General features: G+C 45.4%; 1 long non-coding RNA gene across 1 annotated transcript; it reads right to left on the reverse strand.

Moving 5' to 3' along the window:
* Window positions 1-15,792: 15,792 nt before the first annotated feature.
* LOC127909515 (uncharacterized) lies at window positions 15,793-18,796 on the reverse strand. Its single transcript, XR_008071703.1, has 3 exons — window positions 18,658-18,796; window positions 16,289-16,403; window positions 15,793-15,839 (listed from the first exon to the last, which is right to left on the reverse strand). It is a non-coding gene; the product is annotated as an uncharacterized LOC127909515 (long non-coding RNA).
* Window positions 18,797-24,511: the final 5,715 nt, after the last annotated feature.

The following is a 24,511-nucleotide window of genomic DNA, read 5'->3' on the forward strand; positions in this document are numbered from 1 at the left end:
CGCGTGGTTACAGGGTTAATTCCCGCGTGGTTACAGGGTTAATTCCCGCGTGGTTACAGGGTTAATTCCCACGTGGTTACAGGGTTAATTCCCACGTGGTTACAGGGTTAATTCCCGCGTGGTTACAGGGTTAATTCCCGCGTGGTTACAGGGTTAATTCCCGCGTGGTTACAGGGTTAATTCCACGTGGTTACAGGGTTAATTCCACGTTGTTACAGGGTTAATTCCATGTGGTTACAGGGTTAATTCCGCGTGGTTACAGGGTTAATTCCCGCGTGGTTACAGGGTTAATTCCGCGTGGTTACAGGGTTAATTCCTGCGTGGTTACAGGGTTAATTCCCGCGTGGTTACAGGGTTAATTCCACGTTGTTACAGGGTTAATTCCATGTGGTTACAGGGTTAATTCCACGTTGTTACAGGGTTAATTCCACGTTGTTACAGGGTTAATTCCATGTGGTTACAGGGTTAATTCCCGCGTGGTTACAGTGTTAATTCCCGCGTGGTTACAGGGTTAATTCCCGCGTAGTTACAGGGTTAATTCCCGCGTGGTTACAGGGTTAATTCCACGTGGTTACAGGGTTAATTCCATGTGGTTACAGGGTTAATTCCAACTGCCATAGTGCAGGAGAGCATGGTGAACTGCCATAGTGCAGTAGAGCAACACACACACACACACACACACACACACACACACACACACACACACACACACACACACACACACACACACACGTATACCCACACCCACACACCCACACACATGTGAGAATGGAACCTGATAGTGGACTCTACTCCCATGAGCCTTAATACCTCTCCTTCCCCTCCTCGCTCTCCTCGCCCCCTCGCCCCCCTCACCCTTCTCGCCCCCTCGCTCCCCTGTGTGTATGTGTGTGCATGTAAAAGTATAGAGACATTTCAAATGTTACATTACTTGCTATGTACAGTGTTGGGCTAGGTACCTGCCGGTCTGTCAGGGACAACCTCGGGCTCCTCTCTCTCTCTCTCTCTCTCTCTCTCTCTCTCTCTCTCTCTCTCTCCCCCTCTCTCTCTTCCCCCCCTCTCTCTCTCTCTCTCTCTCTCTCTCTCTCTCTCTCTCACCCCCCTCTATCTCTCTCTCTCTCTCTCTCTCTCTTTCTCTCACCCCCCCTCTCTCTCTCACCCCCTCTCTCTTTCTTTCTCTTCTGTCTCACCCACTCAATTCAGTTTAATTCAATTCAAAGGGCTTTATTGGGAATCATTCAGCGTGTTTACATTGCCAAAGCAAAGTGAATTAGACAATAAACAAAAGGGAAATCAACAATCAGAAATTAAAAGTAAACATTCATTTCAAAAGTTTTAAACGAACGTAGACATTTCAAATGTCATATTATTGGCTACGTACAGTTTTGTAATGATGTGCAAATAGTTGAAGTACGAAAGGGAAAATAAATAAGCATAAATACGGATTGTATTTACAATGGTGTTTGTTCTTCACTGGTTGCCATTTTCTCGTGGCAACAGGTCACACATCTGCTGTGCTGCTGTGATGTCACACTGTGGTATTTCACCCAGTAGGTATGGGAGTTTTATCAAAATTGGGTTTGTTTTCTAATTCTTTGTGGATCTGTGTAATCTGAAGAAAATATGTCTCTCTAATATGGTCATACATCTGGCAGGAGGTTAGGAAGTGCAGCTCAGTTTCCACCTCATTTTGTGGGCAGTGAGCACATAGCCTGTCTTCTCTTGAGAGCCATGTCTGTCTACGGTGGCCTTTCTCAATAGCAAGGCTTTGCTCACTAGGTCTGTACATAGTCAAAGCTTTCTTTAAGTTTGGGTCAGTCAGAGTGGTCAGGTATTCTGCCACTGTGTACTCTCTGTTTAGGGCCAAATAGCATTCTAGTTTGTTTTTTGTTAATTCTTTCCAATGTGTCAAGAAATTATCTTTTAGGTTTCTCATGATTTGGTTGGGTCTAATTGTGTTGCTGTCCTGGGGCTCTGTGGGGTGTGTTTGTGTTTGTGAACAGAGCCCCAGGACCAGCTTGCTTAGGGGACTCTTCTTCAGGTTCATCTCTCTGTAGGTGATGGCTTTGTTATGGAAGGTTTGGGAATCGTTTACTTTTAGGTGGTTTCGAAATTAACGTCTATTTTCTAGACTTTGATAATTAGCGCGAATCAGCCTAATTCTGCCCTGCATGCATTATTTGGTGTTTTACGTTGCAGATTTCTGATTGCAGAGTCTCAGAGTCTCAATCTGGTGTTAGTCCTATTTTGGGAATTCTTGGTTGATGAGCGGACCCCAGACCTCACAACCATAAAGGGCAATGGGTTCGATAACTGATTCAAGGATTTTTTGCCAGCTCCTAAGAGTTATGTCACATTTTGTGTTTCTTTTGATGGCAAAGAAGGCCCTTCTGTGTCTCTCTCTGTCTCTCTGTCTCTCTGTCTTTCTCTTTCTCTCCTCTCTCCTCTGTTATTATCTCTGTCTCTGTCTCTGTCTCCGTCTCTCTCTCCTCTCTCTCTCTGTCTCTCTCTCCTCTCTCTGTCTCTCTTTCTCTCTCTCTGTCTTTTTCTCTCTCTCTCTCTGTCACTCTCTCTCTCCTCTGTTACTGTCTCTGTCTCTCTCTGTCTCTGTCTCTGTCTCTCTCTCTCCTCTCTCTCTCTGTCTCTTTCTCTCTCTCTGTCTCTCTCTCCTCTCTCTCTCTGTCTCTTTCTCTGTCTCTGTCTCTGTCTCTGTCTCTCTCTCTCCTCTCTCTCTCTGTCTCTTTCTCTCTCTCTGTCTCTCTGTCACTCTCTCTCTGTCTCTGTCACTCTCTCTCTCCTCTGTTACTGTCTCTGTCTCTCTCTCCTCTCTCTGTCTCTCTCTCGTCTCTCTCTCTGTCTCTTTCTCGTCTCTCTCTCTGTCTCTTTCTCTGTCTCTGTCTCTGTCTCTGTCTCTGTCTCTGTCTCTCTCTCTTCTCTCTCTCTGTCTTTTTCTCTCTCTGTCTCTGTCACTCTCTCTCTCCTCTGTTACTGTCTCTGTCTCTCTCTCCTCTCTCTCTCTGTCTCTTTCTCTCTCTTTGTCTCTCTCTCTCTCCTCTATCCTCTGTTCCATCAGACCCTGAAGTAGTTCCACGGCCAAACCAGCACAAGTGATATATTGGCGTTTCTTAATTAATTATTCATGAGCACTAATTAATTATGAACAAAGCGTTATCCAATACCAGCACGGTTGGTTTGTGGTTGCCTAGTAACCATACCTCATATTGAATACCACCATTGTTGCACGTAACCAGAGCACCCTTACTACCCAGAGGGCATTTTGGCGGTGGTGGGGAGGAAATCAAGTGTGTTTGTAGTTTGTGAGTGTGTGTGTGTAGTTTGTGAGTGTGTGTGTGTAGTTTGTGAGTGTGTGTGTGTAGTTTGTGAGTGTGTGTGTGTAGTTTGTGAGTGTGTGTGTGTAGTTTGTGAGTGTGTGTGTGTAGTTTGTGAGTGTGTGTGTGTGTAGTTTGTGAGTGTGTGTGTGTAGTTTGTGAGTGTGTGTGTGTAGTTTGTGAGTGTGTGTGTGTAGTTTGTGAGTGTGTGTGTGTAGTTTGTGAGTGTGTGTGTGTAGTTTGTGAGTGTGTGTGTGTAGTTTGTGAGTGTGTTTGTGTGAACACACTTGTGTATGTTTAAAAGGGTGTGTACAGTGGGGAGAACAAGTATTTGATACACTGCCGATTTTGATACACTTTCCCACTTACAAAGCATGTAGAGGTCTGTAATTTTTATCATATGTACACTTCAACTGTGATCCAGAAAAACACATTGTATGATTTTTAAGTAATTAATTTGCATTTTATTGCATGACATAAGTATTTGATCACCTACCAACCAATACGAATTCCCGCTCTCACAGACCTGTTAGTTTTTCTTTAAGAATCCCTGTTGTTCTCCATTCAATACCTGTATTAACTGCACCTGTTTGAACTCATTACCTGTTTAAAAGACACCTGTCTACACACTCAATCAAACAGACTCCAACCTCTCCACAATGGCCAAGACCAGAGAGCTGTGTAAGGACATCAGGGATAAAATTGTAGACCTGCACAAGGCTGGGATGGGCTACAGGACAATAGGCAAGCAGCTTGGTGAGAAGGCAACAACTGTTGGCACAATTATTAGAAAATGGAAGAAGGTCAAGATGACGGGCAATCACCCTCGGTCTGGGGCTCCATGCAAGATCTCACCTCGTGGGGCATCAATGATCATGTGGAAGGTGAGAGATCTGCCCAGAACTACACGGCAGGACCTGGTCAATAACCTGAAGAGAGCTGGGACCACAGTCTCAAAGAAAACTATTAGTAACACACTACGCCGTCATGGATTAAAATCCTGCAGCGCACGCAAGGTCCCCCTGCTCAAGCCAGCGCATGTCCAGGCCTGTCTGAAGTTTGCCAATGACCATCTGGAGGATCCAGAGGAGGTATGGGAGAAGGTCATGTGGTCTGATGAGACAAAAATAGAGCTTTTTGGTCTAAACTCCACTCGCCGTGTTTGGAGGAAGAAGAAGGATGAGTACAACCCCAAGAACACCATCCCAACCTTGAAGCATGGAGGTGGAAACATCATTGTTTGGGGATGCTTTTCTGCAAAGGGGACAGGACGACTGCACCGTATTGAGCAGAGGATGAATGGGGCCATGTATCGCGAGATCTTGCAGTAAGAGCTTCCCTCAGTAAGAGCATTGAAGATGGGCCGTGGCTAGGTCTTCCAGCATGACAACGACCCGAAACACACAGCCAGGGCAACTAAGAAGTGGCTCCGTAAGAAGCATCTCAAGGTCCTTGAGTGGCCTAGCCAGTCTCCAGACCTAAACCCAATAGAACATCTTTGGAGGGAGCTGAAAGTCCGTATTACCCAGCGACAGCCTCGAAACCTGAAGGATCTGGAGAAGGTCTGTATGGAGGAGTGGGCCAAAATCCCTGCTGCAGTGTGTGCAAACCTGGTCAAGAACTACAGGAAACGTATGATCTCTGTAATTGCAAACAAAGGTTTCTGTACCAAATATTAAGTTATGCTTTTCTGATGTATCAAATACTGGACAGGGACTCAGTACTGGTACTCTGTGTATATAGACAAGTTATTACCTCGTACCTCTGGACAGGAACTCAGTACTGGTACTCAGTGAGGAAGCATTTCACTGTTAGTCTACACCTGTTGTTTACCAGGCATTTAATTGATAGAATTTGATATTGAGGGTTACTGCAAACACGTAAAACACATCTTCAAAACATCTTAGAACAGAATAGTTGTCAAAACAACAACAGGTAGAGGAGTTCAACTTTGTGTTTGTGATGTTTTTCTCTTCCAGAGTTACCTGGGAAAAATAACCTCAGAGATGTCGCTTTCTGGGACACATCCTGCTATGGTGAGAAAAGGTACTGTGTGTTTGTGTGTTCACGCTGTGAAATGGACAGTAGCTGCTTTTTCCATCCTAAATGAGGCGCAAGCACGCAGTGTGAGTCTGTGTGGGCTTGGAAGGAGAGAGGGAAGTGGGGGAGGCATGGGAGAGGCTGTGAGTCTGTGTGGGCTTGTGATGAGAGAGGGAGGTGGGGGAGGTGAACACTATAGGGAAGGTGAGAGAAGGAAAGAGTCAAAGGGAGGAGGTGAGGAAGATGTGAACTATTGTGGGAGGCTGGGAGAGGTAGCAGAGGAGGGAAGAGCTGCTAAGCAAGAGTAGCATGGGAAGGTGAAATTACAAGTCTATGTTAGAGAGGAGAGAAGAGATTGAGGAGAGAGGAGAGGCGAGTTAGGAGAGAGAAGATAGGAGAGAAGAGATTGAGGAGAGAGGAGAGGAGAGGCGAGTTAGGAGAGAGAAGATAGGAGAGAAGAGATTGAGGAGAGAGGAGAGGAGAGGCGAGTTAGGAGAGAGAAGAGAGGAGAGAAAGGAGAGGGGAGGCTCTGTTGGCCAGGGGAGGAAGAGGAGGAAAGCAGGAGGGCGGAGTAGGGGGAAGGCGGAAGCAGCGAGCCTATGTGGGCTGAGAGGGAAAGGCTGTCCTGGCCGGGTGAGAACGGGGAGGGGAGAGGGAGGTGAGGGGGGAGGCGAGGGGGAGCAGTGAGCACCGTGTGACCAGACCTCAGTTTCCTTCCTTGCCAGCCTGAGAACTAGGAAGTGAAAACCAGGAAGTGAGCTGCATTATTGTGACTAACAGGAAATGCAGAGGACTTCTGAATGAGGGGGAGAACAGAGGGAGGGAGGGGCCGGGTGTGTGTGTGTGTTTGTGTGTGTGTACATATGTACCTCAAATACATCGTACCTCGCTCTGCACATTGATCTGGTACTGGTACTCCCTGTAATATAGCTCCACATTGATCTGGTATTCCCTGTATATAGCTCCACATTGATCTTGTACTCCCTGTATATAGCTCCACATTGATCTGGTACTTCCTGTATATAGCTCCACATTGATCTGGTACTCCCTGTATATAGCTCCACATTGATCTGGTACTTCCTGTATATAGCTCCACATTGATCTGGTACTCCTGTATATAGCTCCACATTGATCTGGTACTTCTGTATATAGCTCCACACTGATCTGGTACTGGTACTCCTGTATATAGCTCCACATTGATCTGGTACTTCCTGTATATAGCTCCACACTGATCTGGTATTGGTACTCCTGTATTTAGCTCCACATTGATCTGATACTCCCTGTATATAGCTCCACATTGATCTGGTACTTCCTGTATATAGATCCACATTGATCTGGTACTGGTACTCCCTGTATACAGCTCCACATTGATCTGGTACTGGTACTTCCTGTATATAGCTCCACATTGATCTGGTACTCCCTGTATATAGCTCCACATTGATCTGGTACTGGTACTCCCTGTATACAGCTCCACATTGATCTGGTACTCCCTGTATATAGCTCCACATTGATCTGGTACTTCCTGTATAAAGCTCCACACTGATCTGGTATTGGTACTCCCTGTATTTAGCTCCACATTGATCTGGTACTCCCTGTATATAGCTCCACATTGATCTGGTACTTCCTGTATATAGCTCCACATTGATCTGGTACTGGTACTCCCTGTATATAGCTCCACGTTGATCTGGTACTACCTGTATATAGCTCCACATTGATCTGGTACTTCCTGTATATAGCTCCACATTGATCTGGTACTGGTACTCCTGTATATAGCTCCACATTGATCTGGTACTTCCTGTATATAGCTCCACACTGATCTGGTACTGGTACTCCCTGTATATAGCTCCACATTGATCTGGTACTTCCTGTATATAGCTCCACACTGATCTGGTACTGGTACTCCCTGTATATAGCTCCACATTGATCTGGTACTCCTGTATATAGCTCCACATTGATCTGGTACTGGTACTCCCTGTATATAGCTCCACATTGATCTGGTACTGGTACTCCCTGTATATAGCTCCACATTGATCTGGTGCTTCCTGTATATAGCTCCACACTGATCAGGTACTGGTACTCCCTGTATATAGCTCCACATTGATCTAGTACTGGTACTCCTGTATATAGCTCCACATTGATCTGGTACTTCCTGTATATAGCTCCACATTGATCTGGTACTCCCTGTATTTAGCTCCACATTGATCTGGTACTCCTGTATATAGCTCCATGTTGATCTGGTCTGGAACTTCCTGTATATAGCTCCACATTGATCTGGTACTCCTGTATATAGCTCCATGTTGATCTGGTCTGGAACTTCCTGTATATAGCTCCACATTGATCTGGTACCCCCTGTATATAGCTCCATGTTGATCTGGTCTGGAACTTCCTGTATATAGCTCCACATTGATCTGGTACTTCCTGTATATAGCTCCACATTGATCTGGTATTTCCTGTATATAGCTCCACATTGATCTGGTACTGGTACTCCTTGTATATAGCTCCACATTGATCTGGTACTGGTACTCCCTGTATATAGCTCCACATTGATCTGGTACTTCCTGTATATAGCTCCACATTGATCTGGTACTTCCTGTATATAGCTCCACATTGATCTGGTACTTCCTGTATATAGCTCCACATTGATCTGGTACTGGTACTCCCTGTATATAGCTCCACATTGATCTGGTACTCCCTGTATATAGCTCCACATTGATCTGGTGCTTCCTGTATATAGCTCCACACTGATCTGGTACTGGTACTCCCTGTATATAGCTCCACATTTATCTGGTACTGGTATTCCCTGTATATAGCTGCACATTGATCTGGTACTGGTACTCCCTGTATATAGCTCCACATTGATCTGGTACTGGTATTCCCTGTATATAGCTGCACATTTATCTGGTACTGGTACTTCCTGTATATAGCTCCACATTGATGTGGTACTTCCTGTATATAGCTCCACATTTATCTGGTACTCCCTGTATATAGTCCCACATTGATTTGGTACTCACTGTATATATCTCCACATTGATCTGGTACTTCCTGTATATAGCTCCACATTGATCTGGTACTTCCTGTATATAGCTCCACATTGATCTGGTACTGGTACTCCCTGTATATAGCTCCACATTGATCTGGTACTGGTACTCCCTGTATACAGCTCCACATTGATCTGGTACTGGTACTCCCTGTAATATAGCTCCACATTGATCTGGTATTCCCTGTATATAGCTCCACATTGATCTTGTACTCCCTGTATATAGCTCCACATTGATCTGGTACTTCCTGTATATAGCTCCACATTGATCTGGTACTCCCTGTATATAGCTCCACATTGATCTGGTGCTTCCTGTATATAGCTCCACACTGATCTGGTACTGGTACTCCCTGTATATAGCTCCACACTGATCTGGTTCTGGTACTCCCTGTATATAGCTCCACATTGATCTAGTTCTGGTACTCTCTGTATATAGCTCCTCATTGATCTGGTACTGGTACTCCCTGTATATAGCTCCACATTGATCTGGTACTCCCTGTATATAGCTCCACATTGATCTGGTACTCCCTGTATATAGCTCCACATTGATCTAGTACTCCCTGTATATAGCTCCACATTGATCTGGTTCTGGTACTCCTTGTATATACAGTTGAAGTCGGAAGTTTCCATACACTTAGATTGGAGATTTTAAAACTCGTTGTCAACCACTCCACAAATGGTCTGGGTGGGGTGTCTATTGATTTGTTGCTCCTTTGTAAAGTGTTGGAGCTACGTTTGCGAGCGATGTCCTTTAGAGTCCGGGCGAAGGTGGGTACTGCTGCCTTGTAGAGGTGGACCTGGTCATAGAGGCTGTTCAAGTCCAGGGTGGAGCGGTGGGCCAGGAAAACATTTGGTTTTGAGACACAGTCATGGGAAATACTTGCGTTTACCCGCTGTATGGTAGCAGAGTGGAAGTATTTTCATAGTAGCAGGGTGGAAGTCTTTTCATGGTAGCAGGGTGGAGATAACCACTTGTGCGTTGGGGAAAGTAGAAGAAGCTTTTTCATTCACTCCCTTCAGTGCTGTGGCCACCCTTTCCTGCTGTGTTCTCAGGTCGTTTGTGCCTGTGTGTATTATTATGTGGCTGGGTGAGCCTAGTTGGTCCTCAGACAGAAGGTCTAGGGCGAGCTGAGTGTTTGGACACCAGAATTTAGACACACTGTGTTTGGGAAAACGTTGTTTTGCTTGTATATAGTTCCCATTTGAGTCCATAAGGAGTACAATTTTGTATATGTTTTGCATATGTCCTCGGTGTGGGTGTGGGGGGCTTATCAGGGTGCCTCAGAGGGGGTGAGGCACCATGTTCTGCTGTGATGTCAACGCTATGGTCAGGGTCTGGTGTGGACTATTCTGCTGCTGTGTCAAGACTTGTCGGGAGCTGAGGTGGGATGTTCTTCTGGCTTCTCTGCGAAGGTGGCCACCTCTCTTGTAGGATGCTCTCTGTCACACGCCATCCCCCTCAACCTCTCCTCCAGCAGTCTGATCCTCTTTAGTGCTCTGTTCTTCTCTTGCTCCAGCTCTTTCTCTTGTAGATGTTGTCTCACTACAGTCCAGAGTGCAGATATATCTCTCTCCACCTCCAGCTCTCCGGGTCTGGTTAAGGGGGTGTTGTTGTGCTGGACTGTTGTCTGGGTCTGGTTAAGGGGGTGTTGTTGTGCTGGACTGTTGTCTGGGTCTGGTTAAGGGGGTGTTGTTGTGCTGGACTGTTGTCTGGGTCTGGTTAAGGGGGTGTTGGTGCGAGACTGTTGTCTGGGTCTGTGCTGACTGGAGTGTAATCACCTGCTGTTCCAGCTCCACCTGTCTTACCTCCAGCTGGGTGAATGTATCCTTCATTTCAATGAGGAGGTAGTAATCTGTACTGGGAGGTTGACTTTCCGCTTGGGGTTTCTCGTCTGTGGGGTTATGTAATAAAGAGGTCTGGTCCGGCCCGCTTGTGGTGGGGGGTATCTTTCTCAAGGGAGAGCTTCTCCTGCTGGGCTAATTCTTTGATTTGGTGAAAGTCCAGAAGAAACTGTTTGTGTTTGCCCTGTGCCATTACTGTTCCAGATGTATAGAGATATATATTAGCTGACTCAGAGTCCTTGTTGTCTAGTATCCTGAGTTTCCACCCCTCGCTAACACCCCCCTCTTAACAGAGGGGTATTGTGTTAATATAGCACTGTACCAGGGGATGGTCTGGTTAATATAGCACTGTACCAGGGGATGGTCTGGTTAATATAACACTGTACCAGGGGATGGTCTGGTTAATATAGCACTGTACCAGGGGATGGTCTGGTTAATATAGCACTGTACCAGGGGATGGTCTGGTTAATATAGCACTGTACCAGGGGGTGGTCTGGTTAATATAGCACTGTACCAGGGGATGGTCTGGTTAATATAGCACTGTACCAGGGGATGGTCTGGTTAATATAACACTGTACCAGGGGATGGTCTGGTTAATATAGCACTGTACCAGGGGATGGTCTGGTTAATATAGCACTGTACCAGGGGATGGTCTGGTTAATATAGCACTGTACCAGGGGATGGTCTGGTTAATATAGCACTGTACCAGGGGATGGTCTGGTTAATATAGCACTGTACCAGGGGATGGTCTGGTTAATATAGCACTGTACCAGGGGATGGTCTGGTTAATATAGCACTGTACCAGGGGATGGTCTGGTTAATATAGCACTGTACCAGGGGATGGTCTGGTTAATATAGCACTGTACCAGGGGATGGTCTGGTTAATATAGCACTGTACCAGGGGATGGTCTGGTTAATATAGCACTGTACCAGGGGATGGTCTGTGTGGAAGATGAGGTTGCTGATGTTCCCATTTTTATAATAGTCAGCAAAAAGTGTCTCTTGATTTTCCATAAGGAGTTTCATTTTGTTATTTTTTTTCTTGCCTTGTCATTCTTTACATGAACAGGGTACTGTATTTTAATTACCTCTGAACAGCGGGAGGCAGCTTCTAAGGCCTCTCCATTTGGTTGGAGTAGACTGTGCGACTCTCCTGCCATTGTTGAGCTAAAGGGCTTTGACACCTCTGTCATGACGTTGGCCCGGGGGTAGGTTTATGACAATCATAAATACTTCTTCCCCCCCTTTTCCTCTCTCTACCCTACTGATATGACAATTGAAAACCCCTTGGTTAACATAGAGATTCTGGGAACATCAGAAGGTGGGAGGAAATTAACTATATTCTGGTAAACCGACCAATTGAACATATGCGGTGGTACTTAATGAATATGATGTCAGTTCAGTTGTCATCCTGTCATCTAATCAATGACAGGATGACATAAACTCTACAGTGGAAAGTCTGCACATTGTAGTTATCAGAATCACATGGACTTGTTGTTCAATTTAAATGTTTGAATATAAAATTATTGGTGAAGAGATGAAATGTAATTTTAGCTTCCAAATGAGAGATTTGGGTTTTCATAAGGTTAGGGCTCTGCTCAATCAGTGCCGCCCCCCTCCCCCCCTGTAAAGAGACCTGGGCTATAAAACTTTTCAGACACGCCCTTCTCCCTTCCTATATAAGGCCTTGACGAAAATGTAACCTCCTGTTCCGAGGATGTGAGGACGACGGTCCGATGTCAGAATGGTTCAGATAATAACTACAGAACGAAACCAACCTCAGCGTGAGATTTGGTTGCGAATGGTATGAACTTTGAACTCTTATTCACTACAGAAGTGATACCTCCTAGCCGTTGAGTTAGCAACAGCAGTTGCAAACGTAGGCTAGGAAAGAACAGACAGAGTATCCCGTCTACCACACAACGGCGTTACTACAACGTATCCAATTTACCACCAGAGACATTCTTCAAAGGACTTGGTTGGGCAACACGGCCTTCCATCTACCACCAACCTACCGAAGCTCAGCTCAGAGTAAATATTTATTGCATTTTCCTTTTCCAAATGGGCGGTAATTTAGAATGCATAAGATACTATATTTACGATAGCACAGCTTCGCCCTTTGTTCCTCAGTCTTCCTGCTCTTTCACTCAAACCCAGCCCCTTTTTTGTGTAACCAGCTGACATATGTGTTCCGCCCACTAGGGACGTTTTCCTTCATGACGTAATTTGTAATCAAGGTATAATTCATTCTGTGTATATGTAATTCTGTTTGATTAGTTAGGTATTTAGTAAATAAATAATTAGACCCAATTTTGTATTGCTGATTCAACTTGTTAGCCAGGGTTCGTGAAGATAACCAAGAATTTACAACTTTCAGGTGAGACTGAATTAAGGTGACGATTAATATTGACTGCTATTGATGTAAAATATTACTAGGTTAGGGAAGTCGAGAATTTAAGCAGCTTTTCGCAGCTTTTTAAAAAAAATTGCGCAACATTTCAGCGCCCTGCTATTCATGCCAGGAATATAGTATATGCATATGATTAGTATGTGTGGATAGAAAACACTCAGACGTTTCTAAAACTGGTTAAATCACGGCTGTGACTATAACAGAACGTGCGTTTCATCGAAAAGTGCATGAAAATCTGATCACTGAAAATGGAAATAAATATCCATGCGCGACTTCAAGGAATTGTTCAAAGTGAACCGAATTAAATTAGGCCGAGGTTGCAGTGCCTACAGCTTCCACACGTTGTCTAGAGTCTTGTCATTTGATTCAGCTTTGATTCTTGGTCTAACCGAATCAAGGGAGTCGAGCTCAATTGGTCGAGCTCTCTCCAAGACATTTTTTCGAGACGACATCTATAGAATTTACATCGCCTCCTGATGAATTTTATCGCTTATTAACGTGTACTAATACCTAAAGTTGCATTACAAAAGTATTTCGAAGTGTTTTGTGAAAGTTTATCGTCGACTTTTTTAATTTTAAAAAATGACGTTACGTTAGAAAAAGCTATTTTTTTCCGTTGTTCACACAGTATTCTTAGATCGATATCTAGGCTATATATGGACCGATTTAATCGAAAAAAGACCCTAAATGATGTTTATGGGACATCTAGGAGTGCCAAGAAAGAAGCTCGTCAAAGGTAATGAATGTTTTAATATTTTATTTCTGCGTTTTGGTTTGCGCCGGCGAACGCAAAATCTGTCGTGTTAGGTGACGTTGCAGTATTTTGAGGGTGCATGCTATCAGATAATAGCTTCTCATGCTTTCGCCGAAAAGCATTTTACAAATCTGACTTGGTGGATAGATTCACAACGAGTGTAGCTTTAATTCAGTATATTGTATGTGCATTTTAATGAAAGTTTTATCAAAAACGATACGTGGCGCACTTGAAATTTCCGCTGATATATGTTCCCACCACGGGACCGCTGCCCTAACAAGTTTTAAGAGTTCATTCGGAAGATAACAGCTCAATAAATATTATTTTGTGGTGCCCCGACTCTCTAGTTAATTACATTTACATGACTAGCTCAATCAGGTAATATTAATTACGGAGAAAGGATTTTATTGAATAGCATGTCATATCACTGAATCCGGCATAGGCAAAGACACGACACCTCTCACTTGATACGTCAGTACAAATTGAAGTTGTATCAAGCTTGGCAGCCTCAAAGCCTTAATTTGGCATTTAGTCTTTAGAAAGCAATGCAATGTATTCTTCTTCTTGGCTTTGGGAAATAAAATATAGCTTCAGACTAAACATGACTCACTCAGTTCCAGGTTGGACTTCAGACTAAACATGACTCACTCGGTTCTAGGTTGAACGGTGTTTTCAGGTTTCTGTTGTTTTCCAGAGAATTTTGCTGTATCGCGTTGGAATAATAATCTTTGGTATCTGTAAACCTTCCAGGTGATTCCATAATTTTGTCCAAAATCAGGGTGTAGGTTTTGAGAATTGATTTGGAGTGTTATGTTGTAGAGGGTAGCATCATGTATATGTTCCTGACAAAAAAATCCAAGTTCTCTCTCTCTCTCTCTCTCTCTCTCTCTCTCTCTCTCTCTCTCTCTCTCTCTCCGTTTGTCTCTCCAGCTCTCTCTCTCTCCATTGTCTCTTCATCCCCAGCTCTCTCTTTCTCTCTCTCCGTATGTCTCTCCATCCCCAGCTCTCTCAATTCAATTACATTCAATGGGCTTGATTGGCATGGGAAAAATTTTAACAGCCAAAGCAAGTGAGGTAGGTAATATATCTCTCCATTTTTTTTCACACACACACACACACACTTTAACACACACACTTCAACACACACACACATTTCAACACACACACACACACACACACACACACACACACACACACACACACACACACACACACACACACACACACACACACACACACACACACACACACACACACACACACACACACACACACTGTTACTCCAACACACACACACACACACACATACTGTTACTCCAACACACACACACACACTGTTACTTTAACACACACACACACACACACACTGTTACTTTAACACACACACACACACACACACACACACACACACACACACACACACACACACACACACACACACACACACACACACACACACAGACACAGACACACACACACACACACACACACACACACACACACACACACACACACACACACACACGCACACACACACATACACTGTTACTTTACACACACACACACACACACACACTGTTACTTTAACACACACACACACACACACTGTTACTTTAACACACACACACACACACACACACACACACACACACACACACACACACACACACACACACACACACACACACACACACACACACACACACACACACAGTTACTTACAACACACACACACACACACACACACACACACACACACACACACACACACACACACGCGCACACTGTTACTTCAACACACACACACACACACACACACACACACACACACACACACACACACACACACACACACACACACACACACACACACACACACACACACACACACACACTGTTACTTTAACACACACACACACACACACACACACACACACACACACACACACACACACACACACACACACACACACACACACACACACACACTCACACATAATATGCACATACATTTATAATGGCTACACTCCGAGAGGGTGTGTAGAGTCACTATAAATGTATGTGCACAAGCTGCTGCTACTCTGTTTATCTTATATCCTGTTGCCTAGTCACCTTACCCCTATACATATCTACCTCCATCACTCCAGTATCGCTGTACATTGTTAACATGGTACTGACCCTGTATATAGTCACCTTCCCCCTATACATATCTACCTCCATTCTCCAGTATCCCTGTCACCTTCCCCCTATACATATCTACCTCCATCACTCCAGTATCCCTGTCTCCTTCCCCCTATATATATCTACCTCCATCACTCCAGTATCCCTGTCACCTTCCCCCTTTACATATCTACCTCCATCACTCCAGTATCCCTGTCACCTTCCCCCTTTACATATCTACCTCCATCACTCCAGTATCCCTGTCTCCTTCCCCCTATACATATCTACCTCCATCACTCCAGTATCCCTGTCACCTTCCCCTTACATATCTACCTCCATCACTCCAGTATCCCTGTCTCCTTCCCCTATACATATCTACCTCCATCACTCCAGTATCCCTGTCACCTTCCCCTATACATATCTACCTCCATCACTCCAGTATCGCTGTACATTGTTAAGATGGTACTGACCCTGTATATAGTCACCTTCCCCTATACATATCTACCTCCATTCTCCAGTATCCCTGTCACCTTCCCCTATACATATCTACCTCCATCACTCCAGTATCCCTGTCTCCTTCCCCTATATATATCTACCTCCATCACTCCAGTATCCCTGTCACCTTCCTCCTTTACATATCTACCTCCATCACTCCAGTATCCCTGTCACCTTCCCCTTTTACATATCTACCTCCATCACTCCAGTATCCCTGTCACCTTCCCCCTATACATATCTACCTCCATCACTCCAGTATCCCTGTCACCTTCCCCCTATACATATCTACCTCCATCACTCCAGTATCCCTGTCTCCTTCCCCCTATACATATCTACCTCCATCACTCCAGTATCCCTGTCAGCTTCCCCCTATACATATCTACCTCCATTACACCAGTATCCCTGTACATTGTTAATATGGTACTGACCCTGTATAGAGTCTCCTTCCCCCTATATATATCTACCTCCTACTGACCCTGTATATAGTCACCTTTCCCCTATACATATCTACCTCCATCACTCCAGTATCCCTGTCTCCTTCCCCCTATATATATCTACCTCCATTACACCAGTATCCCTGTACATTGTTAATATGGTACTGACCCTGTATATAGTCACCTTCCCCCTTTACATATCTACCTCCATCACTCCAGTATCCCTGTCACCTTCCCCCTATACATATCTACCTCCATTACACCAGTATCCCTGTACATTGTTAATATGGTACTGACCCTGTATAGAGTCTCCTTCCCCCTATATATATCTACCTCCTACTGACCCTGTATATAGTCTCCTTCCCCCTATACATATCTACCTCCATTACACCAGTATCCCTGTACATTGTTAATATGGTACTGACCCTGTATAGAGTCTCCTTCCCCCTATATATATCTACCTCCTACTGACCCTGTATATAGTCACCTTCCCCCTATATATATCTACCTCCATTACTCCAGTATCCCTGTCACCTTCCCCCTATATATATCTACCTCCATCACTCCAGTATCCCTGTCACCTTACCCCTATACATATCTACCTCCATCACTCCAGTATCCCTGTCACCTTACCCCTATACATATCTACCTCCATCACTCCAGTATCCCTGTCACCTTCCCCCTTTACATATCTACCTCCATCACTCCAGTATCCCTGTCACCTTCCCCCTTTACATATCTACCTCCATCACTCCAGTATCCCTGTCTCCTTCCCCTTTACATATCTACCTCCATCACTCCAGTATCCCTGTCCCCTTCCCCTTACATATCTACCTCCATCACCCAGTATCCCTGTCACCTTCCCCTATACATATCTACCTCTATCACTCCAGTATCCCTGTCACCTTCCCCCTATACATATCTACCTCCATCCACTCCAGTATCCCTGTCTCCTTCCCCTATACATATCTACCTCCATTACACCAGTATCCCTGTACATTGTTAATATGGTACTGACCCTGTATAGAGTCTCCTTCCCCTATATATATCTACCTCCTACTGACCCTGTATATAGTCACCTTCCCCTATACATATCTACCTCCATTACTCCAGTATCCCTGTCACCTTCCCCTATACATATCTACCTCCATTACTCCAGTATCCCTGTCACCTTCCCCCTATACATATCTACCTCCATCACTCCAGTATCCCTGTACATTGTTAATATGGTACTGACCCTGTATATAGTCTCCTTCCCCTATACATATCTACCTCCATTACTCCAGTATCCCTGTACATTGTTAACATGGTACTGACCCTGTATAGAGTCTCCTTCCCCTATACATATCTACCTCCATTACTCCAGTATCCCTGTACATTGTTAATATGGTACTGACCCTGTATATAGTCACCTTCCCCTATACATATCTACCTCCATTACTCCAGTATCCCTGTCACCTTACCCCTATACATATCTACCTCCATCACTCCAGTATCCCTGTACATTGTTAATATGGTACTGACCCTGTATATAGTCACCTTCCCCTATACATATCTACCTCCATCACTCCAGTATCCCTGTCCCCTTCCCCTATACATATCTACCTCCATCACTCCAGTATCCCTGTCTACATTGTTAATATCTACTGACCCTGTATAGAGTCACCTTCCCCCTATACATATCTACCTCCATCACTCCAGTATCCCTGTCTCCTTCCCCTATATATATCTACCTCCATCACCCAGTATCCCTAGTCACCTTCCCCCTATACATATCTACCTCCATCACTCCAGTATCCCTGTCACCTTCCCCCTTTACATATCTACCTCCATCACTCCAGTATCCCTGTCACCTTCCCCCTATACATATCTACCTCCATCACTCCAGTATCCCTGTCACCTTCCCCCTTTACATATCTACCTCCATCACTCCAGTATCCCTGTCACCTTCCCCCTTTACATATCTACCTCCATCACTCCAGTATCCCTGTCACCTTCCCCCTTTACATATCTACCTCCATCACTCCAGTATCCCTGTCACCTTCCCCCTTTACATATCTACCTCCATCACTCCAGTATCCCTGTCTCCTCCCCCCTTTACATATCTACCTCCATCACTCCAGTATCCCTGTCCCCTTCCCCCTATACATATCTACCTCCATCACTCCAGTATCCCTGTCACCTTCCCCCTATACATATCTACCTCCATCACTCCAGTATCCCTGTCACCTTCCCCCTATACATATCTACCTCCATCACTCCAGTATCCCTGTCTCCTTCCCCCTATACATATCTACCTCCATTACACCAGTATCCCTGTACATTGTTAATATGGTACTGACCCTGTATAGAGTCTCCTTCCCCCTATATATATCTACCTCCTACTGACCCTGTATATAGTCACCTTCCCCCTATACATATCTACCTCCATTACTCCAGTATCCCTGTCACCTTCCCCCTATACATATCTACCTCCATTACTCCAGTATCCCTGTCACCTTACCCCTATACATATCTACCTCCATCACTCCAGTATCCCTGTACATTGTTAATATGGTACTGACCCTGTATATAGTCTCCTTCCCCCTATACATATCTACCTCCATTACTCCAGTATCCCTGTACATTGTTAATATGGTACTGACCCTGTATAGAGTCTCCTTCCCCCTATACATATCTACCTCCATTACTCCAGTATCCCTGTACATTGTTAATATGGTACTGACCCTGTATATAGTCACCTTCCCCCTATACATATCTACCTCCATTACTCCAGTATCCCTGTCACCTTACCCCTATACATATCTACCTCCATCACTCCAGTATCCCTGTACATTGTTAATATGGTACTGACCCTGTATATAGTCACCTTCCCCCTATACATATCTACCTCCACCACTCCAGTATCCCTGTCAGCTTCCCCCTATACATATCTACCTCCATTACTCCAGTATCCCTGTACATTGTTAATATGGTACTGACCCTGTATAGAGTCACCTTCCCCCTATACATATCTACCTCCATCACTCCAGTATCCCTGTCTCCTTCCCCCTATATATATCTACCTCCTACTGACCCTGTATATAGTCACCTTCCCCCTATACATATCTACCTCCATCACTCCAGTATCCCTGTCTCCTTCCCCCTATATATATCTACCTCCTACTGACCCTGTATAGAGTCACCTTACCCCTATACATATCTACCTCCATCACTCCAGTATCCCTGTCACCTTCCCCCTATACATATCTACCTCCATCACTCCAGTATCCCTGTCTCCTTCCCCCTATATATATCTACCTCCTACTGACCCTGTATATAGTCACCTTCCCCCTATACATATCTACCTCCATCACTCCAGTATCCCTGTCTCCTTCCCCCTATATATATCTACCTCCTACTGACCCTGTATAGAGTCACCTTACCCCTATACATATCTACCTCCATCACTCCAGTATCCCTGTCACCTTCCCCCTTTACATATCTACCTCCATCACTCCAGTATCCCTGTCTCCTTCCCCCTTTACATATCTACCTCCATCACTCCAGTATCCCTGTCCCCTTCCCCCTTTACATATCTACCTCCATCACTCCAGTATCCCTGTCTCCTTCCCCCTTTACATATCTACCTCCATCACTCCAGTATCCCTGTCCCCTTACCCCTTTACATATCTACCTCCATCACTCCAGTATCCCTGTCTCCTTCCCCTTTACATATCTACCTCCATCACCCAGTATCCCTGTCCCCTTCCCTTTACATATCTACCTCCATCACTCCAGTATCCCTGTCACCTTCCCCTATACATATCTACCTCCATCACCCAGTATCCCTGTCCCCTTCCCCCTTTACATATCTACCTCCATCACTCCAGTATCCCTGTCACCTTCCCCCTTTACATATCTACCTCCATCACTCCAGTATCCCTGTCACCTTCCCCCTTTACATATCTACCTCCATCACTCCAGTATCCCTGTCACCTTCCCCCTTTACATATCTACCTCCATCACTCCAGTATCCCTGTCACCTTCCCCCTTTACATATCTACCTCCATCACTCCAGTATCCCTGTCTCCTTCCCCCTTTACATATCTACCTCCATCACTCCAGTATCCCTGTCCCCTTCCCCTATACATATCCTCCATCACTCCAGTATCCCTGTACCTTCCCCTATACATATCTACCTCCATCACTCCAGTATCCCTGGTACTGACCCTGTATATAGTCACCCCCCTATACATATCTACCTCCATCACTCCAGTATCCCTGTCCCCTTCCCCCTATACATATCTACCTCCATCACTCCAGTATCCCTGTCCCCTTCCCCTATCATATCTACCTCCTACTGACCCTGTATATAGTCACCTTCCCCCTATACATATCTACCTCCATTACTCCAGTATCCCTGTCCCCTTCCCCCTATACATATCTACCTCCATCACTCCAGTATCCCTGTCACCTTCCCCTATACATATCTACCTCCATCACTCCAGTATCCCTGTCACCTTCCCCTTTACATATCTACCTCCATCACTCCAGTATCCCTGTCTCCTTCCCCCTTTACATATCTACCTCCATCACTCCAGTATCCCTGTCCCTTCCCCTTTACATATCTACCTCCATCACTCCAGTATCCCTGTCCCTTCCCCTTTACATATCTACCTCCATCACTCCAGTATCCCTGTCACCTTCCCCCTATACATATCTACCTCCATCACTCCAGTATCCCTGTCCCCTTCCCCTATACATATCTACCTCCATCACTCCAGTATCCCTGTCTCCTTCCCCCTTTACATATCTACCTCCATCACTCCAGTATCCCTGTCCCCTTCCCCTATACATATCTACCTCCATCACTCCAGTATCCCTGTCACCTTCCCCTTACATATCTACCTCCATCACTCCAGTATCCCTGTCACCTTCCCCCTTTACATATCTACCTCCATCACTCCAGTATCCCTGTCTCCTTCCCCCTTTACATATCTACCTCCATCACTCCAGTATCCCTGTCCCCTTCCCCCTTTACATATCTACCTCCATCACTCCAGTATCCCTGTCTCCTTCCCCCTTTACATATCTACCTCCATCACTCCAGTATCCCTGTCCCCTTCCCCCTTTACATATCTACCTCCATCACTCCAGTATCCCTGTCACCTTCCCCCTATACATATCTACCTCCATCACTCCAGTATCCCTGTCACCTTCCCCCTTTACATATCTACCTCCATCACTCCAGTATCCCTGTCCCTTCCCCCTTTACATATCTACCTCCATCACTCCAGTATCCCTGTCTCCTTCTTCCCCTTTACATATCTACCTCCATCACTCCAGTATCCCTGTCTCCTTCCCCTTTACATATCTACCTCCATCACTCCAGTATCCCTGTCCCTTCCCCCTATACATATCTACCTCCATCACTCCAGTATCCCTGTCTCCTTCCCCTATACATATCTACCTCCATCACTCCAGTATCCCTGTACATTGTTAATATGGTACTGACCCTGTATATAGTCACCTTCCCCTATACATATCTACCTCCATCACTCCAGTATCCCTGTCACCTTCCCCTATACATATCTACCTCCATCACTCCAGTATCCCTGTCTCCTTCCCCTATACATATCTACCTCCTACTGACCCTGTATATAGTCACCTTCCCCTATACATATCTACCTCCATCACTCCAGTATCCCTGTCCCTTCCCCTATACATATCTACCTCCATCACTCCAGTATCCCTGTCCCCTTCCCCCTATACATATCTACCTCCATCACTCCAGTATCCCTGTCCCCTTCCCCTTTACATATCTACCTCCATCACTCCAGTATCCCTGTCTCCTTCCCCCTTTACATATCTACCTCCATCACTCCAGTATCCCTGTCCCTTCCCCTTATACATATCTACCTCCATCACTCCAGTATCCCTGTCTCCTTCCCTTTACATATCTACCTCCATCACTCCAGTATCCCTGTCCCCTTTCCCTATACATATCTACCTCCATCACTCCAGTATCCCTGTCACCTTCCCCATACATATCTACCTCCATCACTCCAGTATCCCTGTCCCTTCCCCCTTTACATATCTACCTCCATCACTCCAGTATCCCTGTCTCCTTCCCCCTTTACATATCTACCTCCATCACTCCAGTATCCCTGTCCCCTTCCCCCTTTACATATCTACCTCCATCACTCCAGTATCCCTGTCCCCTTCCCCTTTACATATCTACCTCCATCACTCCAGTATCCCTGTCCCCTTCCCCCTTTACATATCTACCTCCATCACTCCAGTATCCCTGTCACCTTCCCCCTATACATATCTACCTCCATCACTCCAGTATCCCTGTCACCTTCCCCCTTTACATATCTACCTCCATCACTCCAGTATCCCTGTCACCTTCCCCCTTTACATATCTACCTCCATCACTCCAGTATCCCTGTCTCCTTCCCCCTTTACATATCTACCTCCATCACTCCAGTATCCCTGTCCCCTTCCCCCTATACATATCTACCTCCATCACTCCAGTATCCCTGTCTCCTTCCCCCTATACATATCTACCTCCATTACTCCAGTATCCCTGTACATTGTTAATATGGTACTGACCCTGTATATAGTCACCCTGTACATATCTACCTCCATCATCCCTGTCCCTTCCCCTATACATATCTACCTCCATCACTCCAGTATCGCTGTCTCCTTCCCCTATACATATCTACCTCCATCACTCCAGTATCCCTGTACATTGTTAACATGGTACTGACCCTGTATAGAGTCACCTTACCCCTTTACATATCTACCTCCATCACTCCAGTATCCCTGTCACCTTACCCCTATACATATCTACCTCCATCACTCCAGTATCCCTGTCACCTTACCCCTATACATATCTACCTCCATCACTCCAGTATCCCTGTCACCTTACCCCTATACATATCTCCCTCCATTCTCCAGTATCCCCAAAAATGTTTCCTGTATATAGTATATTTACGTATTCCTTTATTGTGCATTTCGTATTTCTTACTCATATTTCTTGTGTGTGTTTTTTCCAAGTAATATAATGTTATTGTGATGAGCTGGCAAGAATGGCATTTCACTGTACTTGCCCATGTGACATTAAAACTTGAAACTTGAAAACTGGACCTATACTGCCACCCTGTGGTCACTAGCTGAATCTGACCGATGAGAAACATGACTTTTTAATAAGTACCACATCTGGACAACCTTCATTTGTTTTCAATAAAGATTCATAAACATCAAAGCAGTATGAAAAAAAAAAAAACAAGAAATCCCATTCAAGTCATAGAGGAAGTGAAGTGTATCATTACCACTGCACAGTTCTCTCCCTCGTCAAGCTCTCTCCTCCCCTATGGAACACTAGAACATCTCCTTTTGGACTCCTCAACAGCTGCTATGCCCTTCCCTGTTCACCCAGTCATCCTCTGGGTGTTCTTCCCTGTTCACCCAGTCATCCTCTGGGTGTTCTTCCCTGTTCACCCAGTCATCCTCTGGGTGTTCTTCCCTGTTCACCCAGTCATCCTCTGGGTGTTCTTCCCTGTTCACCCAGTCATCCTCTGGGTGTTCTTCCCTGTTCACCCAGTCATCCTCTGGGTGTTCTTCCCTGTTCACCCAGTCATCCTCTGGGCGTTCTTCCCTGTTCACCCAGTCATCCTCTGGGTGTTCTTCCCTGTTCACCCAGTCATCCTCTGGGTGTTCTTCCCTGTTCACCCAGTCATCCTCTGGGTGTTCTTCCCTGTTCACCCAGTCATCCTCTGGGTGTTCTTCCCTGTTCACCCAGTCATCCTCTGGGTGTTCTTCCCTGTTCACCCAGTCATCCTCTGGGTGTTCTTCCCTGTTCACCCAGTCATCCTCTGGGTGTTCTTCCCTGTTCACCCAGTCATCCTCTGGGTGTTCTTCCCTGTTCACCCAGTCATCCTCTGGGTGTTCTTCCCTGTTCACCCAGTCATCCTCTGGGCGTTCTTCCCTGTTCACCCAGTCATCCTCTGGGTGTTCTTCCCT

This window comes from Oncorhynchus keta, chromosome 19, assembly GCF_023373465.1.
Source record: "Oncorhynchus keta strain PuntledgeMale-10-30-2019 chromosome 19, Oket_V2, whole genome shotgun sequence".
NCBI classification, from domain to species: domain Eukaryota; kingdom Metazoa; phylum Chordata; class Actinopteri; order Salmoniformes; family Salmonidae; genus Oncorhynchus; species Oncorhynchus keta.